Source organism: Nomascus leucogenys, chromosome 12, assembly GCF_006542625.1.
Source record: "Nomascus leucogenys isolate Asia chromosome 12, Asia_NLE_v1, whole genome shotgun sequence".
Lineage (NCBI taxonomy): Eukaryota > Metazoa > Chordata > Mammalia > Primates > Hylobatidae > Nomascus > Nomascus leucogenys.
In genome coordinates, this window is record NC_044392.1 from 11,279,160 (window position 1) to 11,298,837 (window position 19,678).

The following is a 19,678-nucleotide window of genomic DNA, read 5'->3' on the forward strand; positions in this document are numbered from 1 at the left end:
AGGTGGGAAGAGTGGGAAGTGGCTATGGTTCAGTTAAAGGAGATTTAAGAAATATAACAACCAAATGCAGTGTATATACCTTATCTGGATCTTGAGTCAACTAAAAACCAACTGTAAAGAGATGTTTTTAAAGAATCAGGACATTTTCTTATGAACTGGTTATTAGATGACACCTAAAAATATTGTCTATTTTGTTAGATACATGATGGTATGGGTTATATAAGAAAATATCTATGTTTTCTTAGAGATGCATACTGGCATGGGGTGAAAAGACAGTGTCTATGATTTTCTTTGAAATACTTTTAAAAAAAGATATTTGAGGCATATGTGGCACCTAAATTTGTTGAATCTCAATGGGTAAAGGGGGGTTCTTCATATTTTATTTGATATCTCAAGGCGTTGATAAAGTTTTGGTGTTGCTCAATACTGGATAATTAATTCTTTTTCTTTCTCAGATTTCAGGAAGCTAAGGATGACTAGTACTTCTGAGAAAACAGCCTAGACTCAATCAGAAGAAAATGGGCATTCATTAGTTAGCTCTACTAATAGGAAATCTCTCTGAATCTACTCAAAGAACTTCTTGTAAATTAAGATGAGAACTGAATATGAGCCAAGAGAGTGACTCAGCTGCTAAAAAGAAACAAAATGCAATCTTAGGCTTCATTAGAAGAACAGTATCCAGAAAAGGAGGGTAACAGTACCATGTACTCCTCACTACTTAGTTCACAACCGGAGTATTGTATTCTGAGGGGTTTTTGTTTTGTTTTAATATAGAATTAAAAAAATATCACCTATGGAGGGAAACATGTTCTGTTCTGAGCACCACATTTTAAGAACACTTACATGACAGAATCCTTGGAAGGAGGGATATCAAACTAGTGAGGGATCAGAAACCAAATGTCAAGTGTATAACAACTGAAGAAACTGTGTTTAGCTTAATAAAAACTTTAGCTTCCCTCACCTACCATACAGATGTAATATTTCAGAGATTTCAAGATTTAATACATTCTATAATTAAAAATAATAAAATTTTTTTCTAAATAAATTTAATATTAAAATGCTTTGTTAACGTCCAAGAAAATGATGATCGGTATTTCTCAAATACGACCATTCATTCATTCATTCAACAAATATTTATTAAGCACCAATTATTAGCCAACCACTCCTCCAAGTGCTGGGGATACAACAATGAACAGTTTTAATATCCTGGAGGATAGTTTGGGGAACAACCAAGCTGGGTCTCTATTCCTCTAACTTGCATTGTGCTTCCTCATTTCTAAGTCTTTGACTATGCTCTCAGCCTAGAATGCTCCATGTCTAATCTTAATCCAAACACTATCTCATCCACGAAGCTTTTTTCATCATCATAAGCAGAAAACACTCCCTCTTCTCAGTAAACCCATAGCTCTTAGTATCTGTACCCATTTCTTGCTAAGAGACTATGCCTCTTAATTACCTTTCAATCTCTCACAATATCCAGGACAGTGTCTTGCATGCGCAGGTACTCAAGAGACATATGCTGAATAATCACCTTCAAATAACTGAAGGATTATCTTGTGAAAGAAGGCAGACTAGGTCCCTACTGTTCCACAGGGAAGAACTAAGAAAAAGAGATGACGTTAGATGCAAATTCTGCCTCAATTAAAGCTAACAACAAACAGGTTACCTTATAGCTGTGAGTGACCAAAGGTGTTCTAAAAGTAGCCAAATGACTATATATCAAGTGTTTTAGCGATATATTACACTTACCTGAATGATTAACTCTTAAAATTCTTAACTTCTTAAAAGAGTTAAATGATTAACTCTTAAAATTCTAGGAACTACTGTATATATATATATATATATATATATATACACACTACATATAACATATATATAACTATAACATATATACTATATGTATGTTATATATAGTATATATAGTTACATATATACTATATAACATACATATAGTATATATACACTATATACACTATATATAACACATATATACTATATATACTATATATAACATTATATATACTATATATAACATATATAGTATATATACACTATATATAACATATATATCACTGTTTCAGACAAAACTATCTGTAGTAATATTAAAATTCTTAAAATTAAATTTAAACACACAACATCCTTTATTAGTACAGTGATGCATCGCTTAACAGGGATACTTTCTAAGAAACGTGTCGTTAGGCGATTTCATCATTGTACAAACGTCAGAGTGTACTTCCATAAACCTAGATGGTAGAGCCTACTATACACCTATGCTATATGGTACAGCCTATTGCTCCTAGGCTACAAGCTTGAATGGCATGTTACTGCACTGAATATGGCAGGCAACTGGAATACAAAAGTATTTGTGTATCTAAACACAGAAAAGGTACAGTAAAAATACTGTATAAAAGATGGTATGCCTGTATAGGACACTTACAACGAATGGAGGCTGCAGGACTGGCAGTTGCTCAGAGTCAGTGAGTGAGTGATGAGTGACTGTGAAGGCCTGGGACATTACTGCACACTACTGTAGACTTTATAAACACTGTACACATAGACTACACTAAATTTATTTTTTTAATTACAAGATTATGATGGCTTCGAGGTCACTAGGCAATAGAAATTTTTCAGCTCCATTATAACCTTATGGGACCACCACTGTATGTATGTATGTATGTGTGTGTGTGTGTGTGTGTATATATATATATATATATATATATGCATGCCCCACAGTTGACCAAAATGTCATTACGTGGCACATGAGTGTATAATGGCTATATAATAATGCCTATTATGTGTCACACACAGTGTTAAGTATAGAGGATAAGAGTCAAAAAGACACTGTCTCCATCCTGGAAGAATCGATACAATGTTGTTTGATTAAGTTCCCAAAGCAAACCTGATACGAATCTGAATGCCCAGGTCATCTACCTCAGTAACAAATGCGCCTTAGATGAGGAAATTCCTCAAATTTTCAATATTTTGCAATCAGAGAAATAACTATGAAGCCATCAGCTTCCCTTAAAGCCATCTATTCACATCCCTAAATCCATTAAGTTCTTTGAACAAGCTACTCATTCTGCCTTTCTAGACGAAAAGAAGAAAACAGAAGAAATCACAGAATACTTCCAGATGCCAAGGACATCTCTGATTTTTCTCCCAAACTAAAAGCTGTAGTCTTTGCTGGCAGGGACCCTGCCTTAGTCGTGTCCCCAGTATTTAGTACTGTGCCCAGGACACAGCAAAAGAGGGAACAAATGAGCAAGCGAATGAGTGAGGGAAATGATGAGTCCAATGTACCTGGATGAAAAACAGTACCTTAAAGAAGCACTAACAATTTGTTTTTTTATTAGAAATCTGCCAAGGAATGGAAGCATATAAGTAGATCCTTAAGTTAGTTTTCAGGATTTAAATTGGAGTGCTATTTCTAGGTCATTTACTGATAAATAATTACTGTCAGTAAACTTAAGGTCTTGGTTGCTTCCAGGGGACTAAAATTAATTTCTTGATCAGCAGAACTAAATGACCAAATTCTAATGCAAAGAAAAATCCAAACCACTTAATACACTCACAACTTGACCCATAAGATAATCAATAATTTATAAAACTGATTTGTTAACAAACTGCTTAGAAAGCAAAACAACTTCAGAGCATCAAGTCTTTAAACTGCTCTTCAAAAGTCCCAAAATCAGGCTGGGCACTGTGGCTTACACCTGTAATCCCAACACTTTGGGAGGCGGATCACATGAGGTCTGGAGTTCCAGACCAGCCTGGCCAACATGGTGAAACCTCGTCCCTACTAAAAATACAAAAATTAGCCAGGCGTGATGTTGGGCACCTGTAATCCCAGCTACTTGGGAGGCTGAGGCAGGAGAATCACTTGAACCCAGGAGGTTGAGGTTGCAATGAGCAGAGATCACGCCACTGCACCCCAGCCTGGGAGACGGAGTGAGACTCCAACTCAAAAAAAAAAAGTCCAAAGATCCACATTTTTGAAAATTCTCAGTTGAACCATAAAAATCAAACTGTATGCATTTTCTTTGAGTACAAAAATGATATATGGTCACTGTAGAGAGCTTAGAAAATATATACAGGTTCAAAGAAGAAAATTTAAATTACCCATTATGACGCATTCTCTCCCAGTCTTTTTTTCTATGCAGATATAACTTCTTCATATACTGTTACTCTTCCTAACCACCAGGCAACAGACAATACATCTCCCACTGTGGCAGTAACCTAGGCATCCTTAGTAGAATCATGTTCCAGGGATACTTTCTCAAAGTCTAAATTTTATAGATGTGTACTTACATAAAACAAGACCAAATCTGCTGTTGAGTAATCCTTTAAAGTTTCCCTTAACTCCTGAATTCTACAAAGACAAAGAATGCAGATTCAAGTAAAAATGCTTCCAATGACTAGAAATGGACCTAAATTTAACAAGGGAAGAAACCACTCCCATTGGTTTTAAGTAGTCTAAGTCTGATATTCTCATATGTTCTGCTCCAAGTAGGCCAGGTCCTTTGGGGGTCTATAATCTTTCATTTTTACCTCAAAAATCCAGAGTAAGTTCCTCACCAAAACTTTGTCAGTTTCATACTAAGTGTATGAAACAAGGAGAATGCAGGGTCTGGGTTCCAGTATCTGCTCCACTACTAAATAACTGAGTGGCACTGAGTCCTAGCTTCTATCTCATCTTCTCCATTTGTCAATAGGAATATCACTATTAACACATATCACTATTAACACATATCACAAGGCTGTTATAAGGCTCCAAAATCCAACAGATCAAACACTTTTGAAAAAATATTATTCAAATGTAAGGTGGAAATCTTTTGGAAACACACATCCCCTATAACAATATAAAACACAACTTCCTCTGATACACAAAGGTGCCATTTCTGATGGTGACGGCTACCCACGTATACACAGTGGGACAATACCATCAACAGTTCTGTACACAGGGTAGACAAGTAAAGTGCCACAGACTCACAGACCCAACTAACCTAGCAAAAAGAGACGCCATGTATCATTCACCTCCTGCCATGACAGTCTGCTCCATCCTCATTCAGAAAGGCCAACCTGACCCTGATTGCTGCATGTTTGACTGCTATGCCTGTAATTACCCAAAATTTGATGGCCAAGCCACACAAACTTTTTAAAGTTAATTTTAATAATTTAATAAGCACCCATGTACCACCAGCCAAAATCTAGAGTCTTTATGATAACCTACTTCCATCATATTGCAATCCCCTCTCTCTGTAAGCAAACAAAATTTGCAACAGTTAGTAAGTTCTAGCAGTCTTTCCTTTATTATCCATTCCTCTCACAAATCTGTTTCAACACAATAGTGCTAATTAGAAACAAGGCCTATTAATGGTGTCAAAGGTCAGGTCCCAATCTTAAAAAAAAAAGATTCCAATTTACAAGGTTTTTAATAAGGTCACACTGGCACCACACTCTACCAATCAATCAGATCAATCTTATTTCCTTAGTAAACACTACACCACTGAGGAGGACTCAAGGTAGGAAAATTCCGTTAGAACTTTTTGTTTTATACTCCAGGTGAAAACTCTGACTGAAAGTCAGTTTACTGGGTAAAGTTCATCCTAGAATAGCTGGCCAACTCTATGGAATCCATAGACTGTCTACATTGATTTGAAGACAATAAAAATAGACATCATGCAGTTTCTGGAGAGACTCTCTAAAAATTCCCACCCAGGCCGGGCCTGGTAGCTCACGCCTGCAATCCCAGCACTTTGGGAGGCCAAGGAGGGAAGAAGACGCCAAGAGTTCGAGACCAGCCTAGGGAGCCAGCATAATCAGATCTTCTCTGAATTAAAAATAAAAAATTAATTAGCCAGGTGTGGTGGTACACACCTCTAGTACCAGCCACTTGGGGAGCTAAGGCAGGAGGATCGCTTGAGCCCAGCAGTTGGGAGGTTGCAATGAGCTCTCATGGAGCCACTATACACCAGCCTGGGTGACACAGCAAGATCTTGTCTCGAAAAAATAAAAAGTTCTACCCAAAGACCCAGTCATCTTCAAATTGTTAGCGTTCAATTCAGAACAGAGTTCTCTAAGTCTACGTTCTAAAAACAGTTCCTCTTATTGCACTCTAAGTTTGAGTCCCACTCTACAAATATGAGTCTTGTTACAGACTATTTCATCAATTGATGATGGGAAACAAGTCAGACAGTGTGGTATTAATGTAGGTCCAATTACATCAAAATCAAATCACTTTAGATTTATGGTAAAAATTCTTAGAGCAACCAAGTGGCTTAGTAATTATTAGAAACGAGGCCTTTATTAATAGTCTAAAGGTCAGAGCTCTTATTTAATATGGTCCTAATTATCTCATATCACATATTCATACTTATCCTTTTTTTCTTTTTTTTTTTTTGAGACAATGTCTTACTCCCTTGCCCAGACTAGAATGCAGCGGCATTGCAACCTCAGCCTCCCAGATTCAAGTGATTCTCCTGCCTCAGCCTCCCAAATAGCTGGGACTGCAGGAACCCACAACTATGCCCAGCTTATTTTTGTATTTTTAGTAGAGACGAGGTTTCACTACGTGGACCAGGCTGGTCTCAAACTCCTGACCTCAAGTGATCCACCCGCCTCGGCCTCCCAAGGTGCTAGGTTTACAGGCGTGAGCCACCATGCCAGGTCATTTTTCCTATATTTTATCTTGTTATAGCACTAAAGTTTGACACTGTATGAGTCTCATTTCCTTTTTGTTTCATCTGTGTTGTCCTGATCCCATAGAGGAATAATAGCCACTTTGAAAGACATCACATTCTCAGGTTATCAGTTGACATACATGTCAAATAGAATGGCAGCCAAAGGTACCTAACTACAAAAGGTTACTTAAAGTAAGTAGAATGTCATTGTTATAAATATAAAAACAACATCCGGTTCCATATAACAAAGCTATTTCCATATCCCAACAGATGGCCCACAGTAATAATGCTCTGCTGATCTGGTTGTAACAAATTCTATTAAATCAAAAATCCTGTACAGCAGATGCCTTTTCCAATTTCAGAGTAAGTCAATCTCTTTAACCAAAACACTAGGCTTTGGTTCTTATTTGTGCACTAAAATCATGTTATGCCAATTAAGATGGTCAAATTTTGTGACAGTTGTTATAAAATGCCACTGTGGTGTTTTCTGGGTTTGGGAGTGGAAGAGGTAAAGAATAACTCCCTCTAGGACTGAAAGGCTAACTGTTCAAAATGGAAAACAAAAATTCACAGTTAAAGGAAGGCTGAGGAGAGAGGTAAAAGTGAGCTTTAGCTGTCTCAAGCCAAGGTTTCTGAATAGTGGCAATGTGGAAAGCTAAGTGACTAACAAAGCCAACAGTGAACATCAGTGAAAATAATGTAATTTCTGAGCTGAGAAGCTTTGAGCAGGGACAAACAAAAAAATGTCTAAACAATATGTATCTTTGTATACTGTAGTGTTAAGTCCACTTTTAAAAGAAATGTGGATGCGATGTCAAGTTAAAATTGCTGTTTAACTGTTTCCCTAACTACATTCAAAATCAAATCTTCATATTCTGGTCATGCCCTTACTTGAAATATTATCCTCTATTAATTTATAACACAGTAAACAGAACAGTGTAGTGATTAAGAGCCACAGAGTTCTGAAAATAGACTACAAGGGTTCAAATCCTGGCTCTTACCATTCCTAGCTATGTTCCCATAGTCAAATTAACCTGTGCCCATTTCCTCATCTGTAAAACTACCATATTTATAAAATTTACAACTACAATAAATTTATAAAATCTAAAATATATTTATAAAATTTATAAAATTTATAAAATATTAAGGGTTGTAAGATATGGATAATGAATGTAGAGTACTTAGAACACTTTTAAGCCCATAGTGAGGCTTCAAAAAATGTTAGCTATTATTATCATTATCATTATCATCACATGAACTCCATGAAAGTTCTGAAAGAAAAGAAATATGAAATGATTTCTCTAAAACACAGAACAAACAAGTGGCAGAATCTAGGGAAAAAAATCTTCATTTTAAGTCCGGAAGAAAATCAGTGGGTTGAGTGCAGTGGCTCACGCCTGTAATCCTAGCGCTTTGGGAGGCCAGGGTTGGCGGATAACTTGAGCCCAGGAGTTTGCGACCAGCCTGGGCAACATAGCGAAACCACTTCTCTACAAAAAATACAAAAATTAGCTGAGCATGGTGGCGTGCACCTGTAGTCCCAGCTACTTGGGAGGCTGAGGTGGGAGGATCACTGGGGCCCAGGAGGTTGAGGTTGCAATGGGCCATGATCACGCCACTGCACTCCAGCCTGGGCAAGAGTGAGACCCTGTCTCAAAAACAAAACAAACGAACAAACAAAAACAATGATTCTTTGAGTCAGTACATTTTCCAGTCCCTCTAAGTCTCCAGGAAATTACATGAGAATCTTTAAGTTAAAATAGCAGCACAGAGTAGTGGAAATAGCACAAGTATGAACTAAGAAGAGCCACTTGCTCCACCAATTACTTAAGTGTACAACCCTAAGCAGGTCACCTAAACTTCAAATTGCTCATCTTAAGATGTTCTGCCTTTATCACAGGGTTGTTGAGATCAAATGAGAGAATGTATGAGAAAATGTATATAAACCAATAAAACATTATATGAACGTTCAAGGGCCATGTCTTATTCATCTTTATATCCCCAATGCTTAACAAAATGCATGGCAGAGGTTATAATCTAAAAGAAGGCCATGGGAGGGGTTGGCAGGGTGAAGATCCAATGAAAATGGGGAGAAGCTTAAAAGAATTAAGAAACTTGGCCAGGCGCAGTGGCTTACACCTGTAGTCTCAGCACTTTGGGAGGCCAAGGCAGGCAGACCACTTGAGGTCAGGAGTTCAAGACCAGCCTGGCCAACATGGTGAAACCTCGTCTCCACTAAAAGTGCAGAAATTAGCCGGGCATGGTGGTGCACGCCTATAATCCCAGCTACTGGGGAGGGTGAGGTGGGAGAATCGCTTGAACATGGGAGGCAGAGGTTGCAGCAAGCCGAGATGGCGCCACTGCACTCCAGCCTGGGAGACAGAGAGAAACTCTGTCTCAAATAATAATAATAATAATAATAATAATAATAATAAAAGAATAAGAAACTCAAATGCCCACCAACTAAAGCAATGGATATCAACGTAGTATATTCATACAGTGAGATATTATTTGGCAATAAAAAGGAATGAAATACTGATACATGCTACATGGATGAGCCTTGAAACATATGCAAGTGAAAGAAGCCAGACACAAAAGACCGTATGTTGTATGAAATGCCCACAACAGGCATTTGGAATTATCAACATCTCTACAAGATTTTAAGTACATTAGTGGCTGCCTGGAGGTGAGGGTATGGGGAGTGACTACCAATGGGTACAAGGCTTCTTTTTGAAATGCTGTCCTAAAAATGACTGTGGTGATGGTTACACAACTCTGTGAATACACTAAAAACCATTGACTTGTATACTTTAAATGTGTGAATGAAATGGTATGTGAATTATACTTCAAGAAAGCTGTTTTTTAAAAAAAAAAGAATAAAAGTTTAAGGAGAGAAGCGTTAAAGTATAAAATCACTGGCTTTGGAACCTAAGTTTGTTTCTTTTTTTAAGGAAATACTAATAATTACCATATCAGATCCTAATGTCTCTACAAATCCTGTGAAAAACAAATCCGGCATCTATTCTTACCCCTCCTTTCAAATTTCTCTCTAAGGTTACAAATTATCTCCTCTGGTTTAATTCAATTGTCTTTTCATTGTAGTCACTTTCTGAACTTCTACACCGCATTTGAAACTGTCAACACCCTGCCCTTGTAGAAAATCTTCCTAACCTGGAAATGATGCACTTTCTGGTTCTTCTCAGAATGCTATCGGCCTATTACAGGACCCAAAATTCCAAACCTCAAAGCTCTTTCTTCATTACACTACTAACCTCCCAACACACATCCACTGATGTGTTTTACTAGCATCTATATCCCTGGTCAGTGCAAAATCTACCTTTCATCTAACCTTTCATTGTATATGGGAATAATTACATGCATAAGGTTAAGTAACTTGCCCAAAGTCCCTTCTGATTTTAATACCTTATTATGAAGATTTAATGAATTAAACACACGTAAGGCACTTAGAACAATATCTGCCATACAGTAAGTAAACGTTAGCTATCATTTTATTCCTACAACCACTATCTCATATCAGACCCTCATCAGCTTATTCCTAAAATTCTCCATAAGCATTCTAATCAGTCTCTCCACTCCCAGAACACTCAGCTGATACAAAAACCTTCCTCAGGAACAAGACGCATCATCTTACTCTCATTCTTTAGAACCCATTGTGGTACCCTATCAAACTAAACCCTCTATCCTTGAAAGATCCTCCACCAATACCCCCTCACCAATCCTAAACTCATTTATTATTATTCACCGACACAGATGATCTGACAGTCAAGCTCCTTGATATCATTTGTACATTGCCACTTCTCTCGCTATGCACAGGCCCCTTCACTCTCCTGAAATACACCTCTTTCCCTTTGGAAATTTGTATCTTTTCTCAAATGTCCCTTACACTTTTGACCTTGGTTGTACTGTTACCCCAAGGAGAAGTTTGATGCAGTTTGGTAATTCTGAATGATGCAGATGTTTCCCCAACAGAAAAAGAAACTCTGTTCTTTCGACATAAGTTGAAGCTTTCCAAGAGACCACATATCTTGTCTCTTCATACAGACTACTTCACACATACATAACACGGTACTTTACAAAGTACACAAATGCTGACTTACCAAAAAAAAAAAAAAAGCCTCAGTATGTATCAGAACAGCATTCTCCATTTTCCACTGCCCCACCCATACTTAGCAAAATGAAAGCAGATATAATCTAAAATCTATATTTAAATATTTTCATTCTACATAGAAGGAAAGGGAATATACGAACTGTACCAGAAAAAAGGAAAAAAAATGTCAAAAATATACTCAAAGAATGTACAATGTGAAAAACAAAGTGAGAATGCAGGCCACTTTGGAATCTAATAAGTGACTTTGAAACATTAAGTTTTTTTATTTTACCCAAACTAATGAACAAAAAAGAGCCAAAATAAACACGTTCTAGGCTCATCCAAAAAAAATCTAATGAAAGCATAAGAAACTTCCCAGTTTTGTCCTCAGTAGCACAAAACCAAGAAGATTCACCTCAGTTCTGAGACACAAAAGCAAAAAGAGAAATCCTCCTATTTATCTAAGAAACTAAAAAATTTAATCACATCTATATAATACATGCCACTCAGAAAAAAAGAGAAGAGTTACTGCTTTTCTATAAATATTTGCTAGGGACCAGGAGGAATAGGCTTCTCTCACTGTTACTGCGGGAACAATCTGTGGTCTCAAAACAGCAAAACAGAAGATGGAAACCCTAATCTGGAAGAGACATTAAGAAAAAAACTACTCAAAACATGTTTCAAACCAGTTTCAAAAAAGAGAGTGCAATGGGTACTCAACAGAGTAAGAGGAAAAGTGAAGTAAAAGAGCTTCTACAAAATAAGCGACTAGGTGAAACTAGTGCTGCCTTGTGAGAAAAAGAGCTATGCATGTAACGTTCCTATGACATCACGCTTTTTCACTGGGAAACAAAACAGAAGGAAGAAAACACACACAAATAAATCTCAGAAAAAGACCAAAAAGGTGCCCACCAATCTCTAACTCCTTCAGGAATTAGAGTGAATGGCTCTAACTCATTCAGGAATCCAACTAGGGACAACACAGACGTGGAATGCACCAACACGGAATAGTAAAACCTTTGCTAACCAGACACACAAAAAGCAAAACAGAGAAATGAAAACTATACACCTGAATGCATCCGTAGCAAGCACTTATCCTCTATGATTAAGCAATAGAGAAAAGAATAAGAGCAGCTAATGGAAGAGGAGAAAAGATGTTAATGAAACTAAGCCCTGTTATGTCCCCTACTGGCCTCAATTTCAGAGTACAACTCTTGATTCTTCATCTAACCAACAGTGGGCCTCGGCAAAGCAAACTGACCCTAACACCTTCCATGCCACCCGGAGGAAATCACAGAGGAAAAACCATCCCGTTAACCTCCCTCCTCACCAGCTGCAAAAATGGAGCTGGGAGGGGGGGGGCGGGAGACACTCTACCACGTGGGCAGGATGCAACACACACAGGACAGCAACACGTCCGCATGGAACGGCTGCCTTTGCCCTAATCCCAGCAAAGGACACAGACACAGGATGGGCGGGAACGCAGGCACCCTCGCATGGGCCTCTTCTCCCCAAAGGGCCACTCCAAGGCGTGAGGTACAGCCCGCCCTGCCGGCAGAAAAGCGCCCCCAAGCTTAAAGGGAAGAAGACGCAGAGTGCCGGGGTCGGGGGCTAGCCCAGACCAGGGGACAGGTCATGGAGGGAAGGAGACGGTCGCTGCCCTCGGACTAGGCGCCCCCGGGATCCACGTCTGGTTCCCCGGGGCCCCGCCTGGGGGAGGGGCGGGAGACGCGGAGCCGCTGCTTCCCGGCTGAGGGGCAGCAGCAGCTGAGAAGAAGCGCCGCGGGGGAGGGACGAACCCAGCCCTCGGCGCCCGCCAGGCCCCAGCCCGGGCCCAGGCCCCCTGCCCCGCCCGCCGCCCAACCCGCAGCACGGCTGCGGCTAGAAGAGAGAGGGCGTCTCGCGGAGGGCAGCCCCTGTCTCCGTGCCGGGAGATGCCCCAGCCCCGCCTCCTCGCCCGCCGCCCAGGCCCGGCCGCCCCGGCGGCGGGCACTTACCTCAGGCTGCGCAGGCCGGGACGGCCCGGCCGAGCCCCCGGCCGCTGCGTGCGTCTCCGCCCCCCGGGAAAGGTCCCAACGGTGCCTACTGCGAGCGGTCGAGGCCCCGAGCAGCGCCGAGAGCGGCGGCGGCAGCAAGAGCAGCCAACATCCGGGGCCGCGCACCCGGAACTACTTCCCGACCCGCATCCCCCTCCCGCCCTCGCCGCCACCGCCTCCTGCGACGTCGCTTAGGCCGCCCGCCCGGCGTCAGCGGCGTCAAGTCCCTGCGCGGCCACGGCCGCTTCGACGCACGCGGGATCCCTCCGCTGGGACAAGTAGTTCCCTGAGACTCCCGGGGCTCTGCCTCGGCGCAGCCGGTGTCATCTAGCGGCCGGCAGTTCCGAGCGACTTGGGGTCTTTGTGCCTCGGAGTGGCGTCTGGGGAGCAAAGGCGGCGGAGGCAACCCCGCAGTTGAGGACAGTAGGGATCGGTGGCTTTGGACCCTGCCCACGGATACCTGGGGCCCCATTCCCCGAAGGAATGATGCCTTCTGCCCTCCCCCGCCCCCCAACCTCCGCCACCTCACCGAAGCGCCTGGCACCTTAGCCTCCTCTCCAGGAAACCGGACGCCTTTTCCGACCTGGCACACCGCGGATTCCGGCACCCCCAATAAAGGCGCCTTGGACCTTCAGGACACCCCTCCTTTCAGAACTTCATGAGTCCCAGGTGCTAGACTCATGTCTGCGGAGGCCTTTCCCGTGCCTGGTCTTACTTTCTTTCTTAAAGGAGTTGGAACTCTAAAGGCCCTTCTGATTCTCAAGGTAGCTACCCAGGTTATGGTCCTACTATCAGTAGGTGGAGCGTTTAGAAGGGTAGTTTGGTCGACGAGTGAACTTTGGAATTTACCTCTACGTCAGTCTTCACTGATTCTTTCTCTAAACTATTAGCACTGATAATCTGCCCTATAATTTCACACTTAATTACATTCCAGTGTAGTATTTGCTGTTGCTTCATTCGCATTAGTCACATATTCCCCTGCAGCGCCAAACACGCTTTTGAACTCACAATGGATGGCTCAATATTTGGAGACTTAGATATTTGTTAGATGAATACTAGGCTGATTGGATGAGAGGAAAAGGAGAGGCATGAGTGAATTGGCCCTGGGTACTTTTTTGACATAGTCTCAAAGGGTTCAGATAAAGACCTCCAGCAGATCTGAGCACACAATTCCTTCAGTAAACATTGAACACCTGCCGTTTGGTCAAGCATTTCTAGGCACTGGAGATTCAAAGTATTCATATATTCCTTTTCTTTATAAGACTAGCAAGATTCTGAAGCTTCATGTACTCATTCACTCAACAAATATTTGCCAATCACTACTAAGGTTGCCAGACACTATTTTAGTGCTTGGGATGTATCAGTAAACAGAAGAGAGAGAGAAAACAGATACCCTTCTCTCGTAGAGCTTTCATTCTAATATAGGGAGAAAGATGATAAACGTAGGAGAATTATGTAATATGTTAGAAGGCATTGGGTGCTATGGGAAAAAAAAATACACCAGGATAAGGGGTATGAGGAAAACTGGAGGAAGGGGGTTTGCAATTTTTTTTTTTAAGAGGGAATCCTGCTCTCCCGCCCAGGCTGGAGTGCAGTGGCGCGATCTCGGCTCACTGCAACTCCCGGGCTCAAGTGATTCTCCTGCCTCAGCCTCCTAAGTAGCTGGGATTACAGGCGCGCGCTACCACGCCCAGCTAATTTTTGTATTTTTAGTAGAGATGGGGTTTCACCGTGTTGGCCAGGCTGGTCTCAAACTCCCAAACTCAAGTGATCCGCGCTCCTCGGCCTCCCAAAGTGCTGGGATTACAGGCGTGAGCCACCGCGCCTGGCCTGCAATTTTAAATAGAGCCGTCAGCATGGGCCTCATATATAAAATGACTTTAAATCGGAGACCTGAAAGAGCTGAGGGAGTCAGCCATGCAGTTGTCTGGGGAAGAGTGTCCCAGGCAGAAGGAACAGCTAGCTGGTGGAAAGGCCCAGAGACAAAAGCCTCGGGAAGTGTTAGAAATAATGAGAAGGCCAAATGGGAGCGGAATGAGGAGATCAGAGAGAGGGGTCTCAAGTAGGGAGCTGTAAGAATCTTGGCTGAAACAGAACCACTGCTGGGCTTTGAACAGAGGAGTGATAGGATCTGACTCGTGCTTTCAAAAGATCACTACTCTGGCCGCCGTACTAAAAGCAGACCTAAGAGGACAATGGTGGGAGCCAGAGGCTCCATTACCCAGGTACAGAATGATGGCTTGAACCAAATAGTAGCAATGACTAAGATAAATAAGATGCAGTCTCAGCCGGGCACAGTGGCGCTTGACTGTAATCCCAGTTATTAAGGAGGCTGAGGCAGGAGGATAGGATCACTTGAGCCCAGGAGTTCAAGTGCAGCCCGGGCAACACAGCAAGCCCCCATCTCTAAAAAATAAATAACATACAGTCTGTCTACAGTCTCCCAACACTTTGGGAGGCAGAGGCGGGAGGATTCCGTGAGCACAAGAGTTCAAGACCAGCCTGGGCAACATAGGGAGACTCTGTCTCTACAAAACTAAAAAATTAGCCGGCAGGGTGGTGTGCATCCGTGGTCCCAGCTATGTGGGAGGCTGAGATGGGAGGATCCCTTGGGCCCAAGAGGTCAAGGCTGCAGTGAGTTGTGATTGTGCCACTGCACTCCAGCCTGGGTAACAGAGCAAGATCCTGTCTTTAAAAAAAAAAAAAAAGAGAGAGAGAAAGAGAAAGTAGACTTAGCTCCAAGTCTGGAGCTTTTGTTTTTTAACTTTATGGAAATGGAATCTCACTATGTTGCTCAGACTTGTCTTGAACTCTTACAAGTGTTGGGCACCACCTCTTACAAGTGTTGGGCAGCTCCGCTCCTCTCACTTGTCTGGAATTCTGAGGCACTTCCCTAAAGTGCTCATCCTGAGCTAATATGGGATAGGGCTGGAGAGAGAACAGAGGTGGATAGCTGCCAGAATGAGGTGGGAAGGTGGGGATCAGCAGGCTTTGGGAAGGAAATAAGTATGAGTCCCAGGGTGTTAAAAGGTGGAGGGGCAATAAAATTTATTACATATGAGATTCGTGCTAAATGAGTAGATTTTAGCTTCTCTTGCCACAATAAACAACAAAAAAATGGATATCTGTGTGAGATGATGGCTCTGTTAATTTGCTTCACTATAGTGACTTTTTGACTATCCCATAACATCATGTTGTGTACCTTAAATATATACAACAACATTTATTTTAATTTTTTTAAGATTAAAAAAAGTGGAGGAGTATCCCTCCTCAAAAAAGAAAAAAAAAAAAAAAAAAAAAAGAATAAAGCAGGCCGGGCATGGTGGCTAACGCCTGTAATCCCAGCACTTTGGGAGGCCAAGGTGGGAGGATCACTTGAGCTCATGAGGTTGAGACCAACCTGGGCAACAAAGTGACACCCTGACTCTAAGAAAAATAAAAAACAAATAAAAAGCTAGGATGGCCATAGCAGCAGGGGGAATTCTGGAACATTGTAAGGAAGAAAAGCTTAAAGCCTAGATTGAGAAGGCATACCTAGATTCAAGTCTAATATTCCATAGCTTACTTCCTTTGTGCCTACATCAGTTATTTAGTTTCTCTTAGCCTCTGTTTCCCTGCCTATAATATGGGAACAATAATCATAGCTATGTAGCAAAAGAGACCATGCACAGGCTGCCAAAAATAAAGGTCCCCAAGACAGCTGTTATTATTATTTATAAGGTCCCAGTGTCAGCACAGAAAAGAGTATAGTAGTTGACTGTCTTGGGAGATGGGAGTGCACTAGAAGGGAGGGTGCAGAGCAGGAGAGCCTTCAAAGAGGAGATATTATCCAGCTCAAGGGACGGATCCTTAAAAGACACAGATTGTCCAGAGGAATAAAGTAGTGGTTTTATTGTTTTGTATTGTTTGCAATCTTGTGCTAGCTTCATCTGAATTCTGAATTCTCTGAAAGGAACACAGCCCTACAAAAACCTTGATTGGACACTGGCAGTGCTTCAACAGCAGAGTGTTCAACACTTCACATGACCTAGACACTTAGATAAATGAGCCTTAACCTGATCCTTTTCTCCCTCTGTATTTATTGTAAGAGGAAATCAGAAAATGAGAAATGAATTTAAAATGAGCCAAGACTTGCAAGAGGGAGAGAGAAAAACACGAGAGAGCGCCTCCTATTATTCCTAGCCCGGGAAGAGCCTTCCAGATTCCCTGGGTATCTTTATGTAATATTTTATAATTCTTGAATTAGGTTTTTTAAAAGGCTATACATAAGCCATCTGAGAGGTCTCAGCACTACTGACTGCTATTTAAGGAAAATGCTTGGGCGTTGGTCACTATGCACACTTAAATAGCATTCAATAATCATTTAGCAAGCACCTACTCTATACCAGGTGTTGTACGAAATACCAAGGAGTCAAAAGAGAAAAAAAGAGAAGCAGACGTGTAAACAGTTAATCCCAATGCAATTTGGTAGAAATTTATACTTGTGCCATGGAAACAGAAAAGAAGCACAGCTTAATGCTGTAAAATTGGATGAGGTGGAGGGTGGGGCACAGTCACCGGGGCCAAAGAAAGCTTCACCCTTAAAAGGTAAAGTTAAGGCTTAATTTTAGTAAATGAGAAGGAATTTGCCATGCAGAGACAGAAGCAAGACTGGGAGTAGAGAAAGACAATTGGGGGCAGAGAACAGCTTGTGCAAAGTCAAAGAGGTTGGGTAGATACAATAAAAGTAGAGGCCACAGAAGTGATAGTCTTATAAGTAGTCATTAAAATTAGTGGCTGATGGGAATAACTAACTCATGCAGCTAGACCACATCACTCTATGTAAACCATCGAGTTCCTGTCCTCTGGTAGCTGGGTGTTAACTTCAGATTATATTAGTAAGGCAAAATGTGATCCTTCCCAAAGACTTTACTACTTAATCATTATTAGTAGAAAGGAGTAGCTTAGATTATTTTTTTCCAGTAGAAGGCATTAGCCTAAAATACATTTTTTTCCTAGGCTGTCAATGAATTTGCACCAGTGCATTCGTAACAATCGGCCATCCGCCACCTGCAACCCATCTCCATGTTCCTTGTAACCACCTGGTTCAAACCTTGGCTTACCTCCACTCTTAGAATCAGCCGAGCTAATTAAAAGCACAGTGAAAGACACAAAGGCACAAAGACAGCTGAACAAACATTAACAAATGCGTAGAGTAAATAAAGTACTTGTATTATGTGTAAGCAATGGTGCAGATGAAACTTGGGTGGCACTAGGAAGGGTGAGTCAGAGGATGTTCAAACAGAGTAGGATCAAGGAAAATCTCTCTGCCAGTTAGTTAGCAATATCTTTTGAGATGATAGAAAGGAACCTGGTTAGCAGGAAAAAGTAGCCAAGGTTTGCAGCCCAAAGGAGCCTGAAACTCTGGTACAAACTTCGTAGTAAGAAACAGTTATTTAAAGTTGTAAAGATATTGGCTTACTTCATGCCTAATGAGCTAAATAAGAACCATCAAGAAACCCCAGTGCTAGATGGAGTTTGGTGGGGAATAGTTAACATTTACTGTTCTTTGTGTGAGTAGCAACACAATAGGCCCTTTGCATCTGTTTGGTTTTTTTAATCCTTACAGTAAAACTCCAAGATGGTCATCATGTAAAAGAAGAGGAAACAGGCTCAGTACTTTAAGTGTCAGAGGCAGGATTTGAAGCCAGAGTTGTCTGATCCTAAGCCCTCTCTCCTGCCTTCAAAGACTCTAAACCAGCAGGATTGTTTACACCAATATGAGAGTCGTAAGGTCCTGGGTGAGGCACTGTGAGAAGGTGTATTTACATCCAAGTATCACAAATAAAGGGTAAAGAGACCCTGTGGAAGACTATATAATTGTTCCCAAACACTTATTGTGCCTTCCAGAATTGGACTGTAATTTCCTATTGACAGCAGGCTTGGCTGTGTGACTTGCATTAGCTAATGAAATGTGAGTGGCAGTATGAGCCACTTCCAGCTGGAAGCTCTCAGGCAATGTGCTGCACCATGTTTTCCCTTCCTGCTGTCCTCATGACCAGCAATGTTCTGGATAGAGGCTAATCCACCAGCCTCAGTCCCAGAGTGAAGACAATGTGCAGCAAAGCCACAGCTGACCTGGGAAGGACACAGCATAAGCGAGAAAAACAACCTTTGCTGATTAGGCCACTGAGATTTTGGGGTTGATACCATAGCATAACAGAGCCTGTACTGACTAGCGCAGACACTTTCTGAGTCTTTCTCTTTAGTGACACAAATTTCTGGTGTCATCTTCAGGTAGAAAGATTGCTTGGGGATTACGAGAAGATATAGAGAATGGGATGATTGGTGTAATATAGTGAAAGGTTTTAAAATACAATATTTGAGGTATTTGAGGCAGGGCATGGTGGCTCACACCTGTAATCCCAGAGCTTTGGGAGGCCAAGGCATGAGGATCGCTTGAAGCTAAGAGTTAGAGACCCGCCGGGAGTGGTGGCTCATACCTGTAATCCCAGCATTTTGGGAGGCTGAGGTGGGTGAATCACCTGAGGTCAGGAGTTCGAAACCAGCCTGGCCAACAGGTGAAACCCCATCTCTACTAAAAATACAAAAATTAGCTGGGTGTGGTGGTGCATGCTTGTAATCCCAGCTACTCAGGAGGGTGAGGCAGGAGAATTGCTTGAACCCAGGAGGCAGAGGTTGCGGTGAGCCGAGATTGTGCCACTGCACTCCAGTCTGGACGACAGAGCAAGACTCTGTCTCAAAAAAAATAAAAGAGAGAGAGAGAGAGACCCTACCTTGAGCAACATAGTGAGACAGTGCCTCTAAATAAAAATAAAATAAAATAAAAATACAGAATTTGAAAGTCAGTCAGT

The 19,678-nt window shown here is 41.6% G+C and overlaps 1 protein-coding gene across 7 annotated transcripts in view; it reads right to left on the bottom strand.

Moving 5' to 3' along the window:
- The window catches only part of FOXJ3 (forkhead box J3), a 197,712-nt gene that overhangs the window by 138,747 nt on the left and 39,287 nt on the right, over nucleotides 1–19,678 (bottom strand). For 5 of the 7 annotated variants that reach the window (XM_030823612.1, XM_030823610.1, XM_030823611.1 and 2 more), the window contains exon 1: nucleotides 12,786–12,993. The exons of 1 other annotated variant lie outside the window; for it this stretch is intronic. The gene's annotated coding sequence lies outside the window, so the exon portion shown is untranslated. Of the gene's footprint in view, nucleotides 1–12,785; nucleotides 12,994–19,678 lie in introns of those variants that run through there. One more of the 7 variants, XM_030823609.1, reaches the window with a different exon arrangement.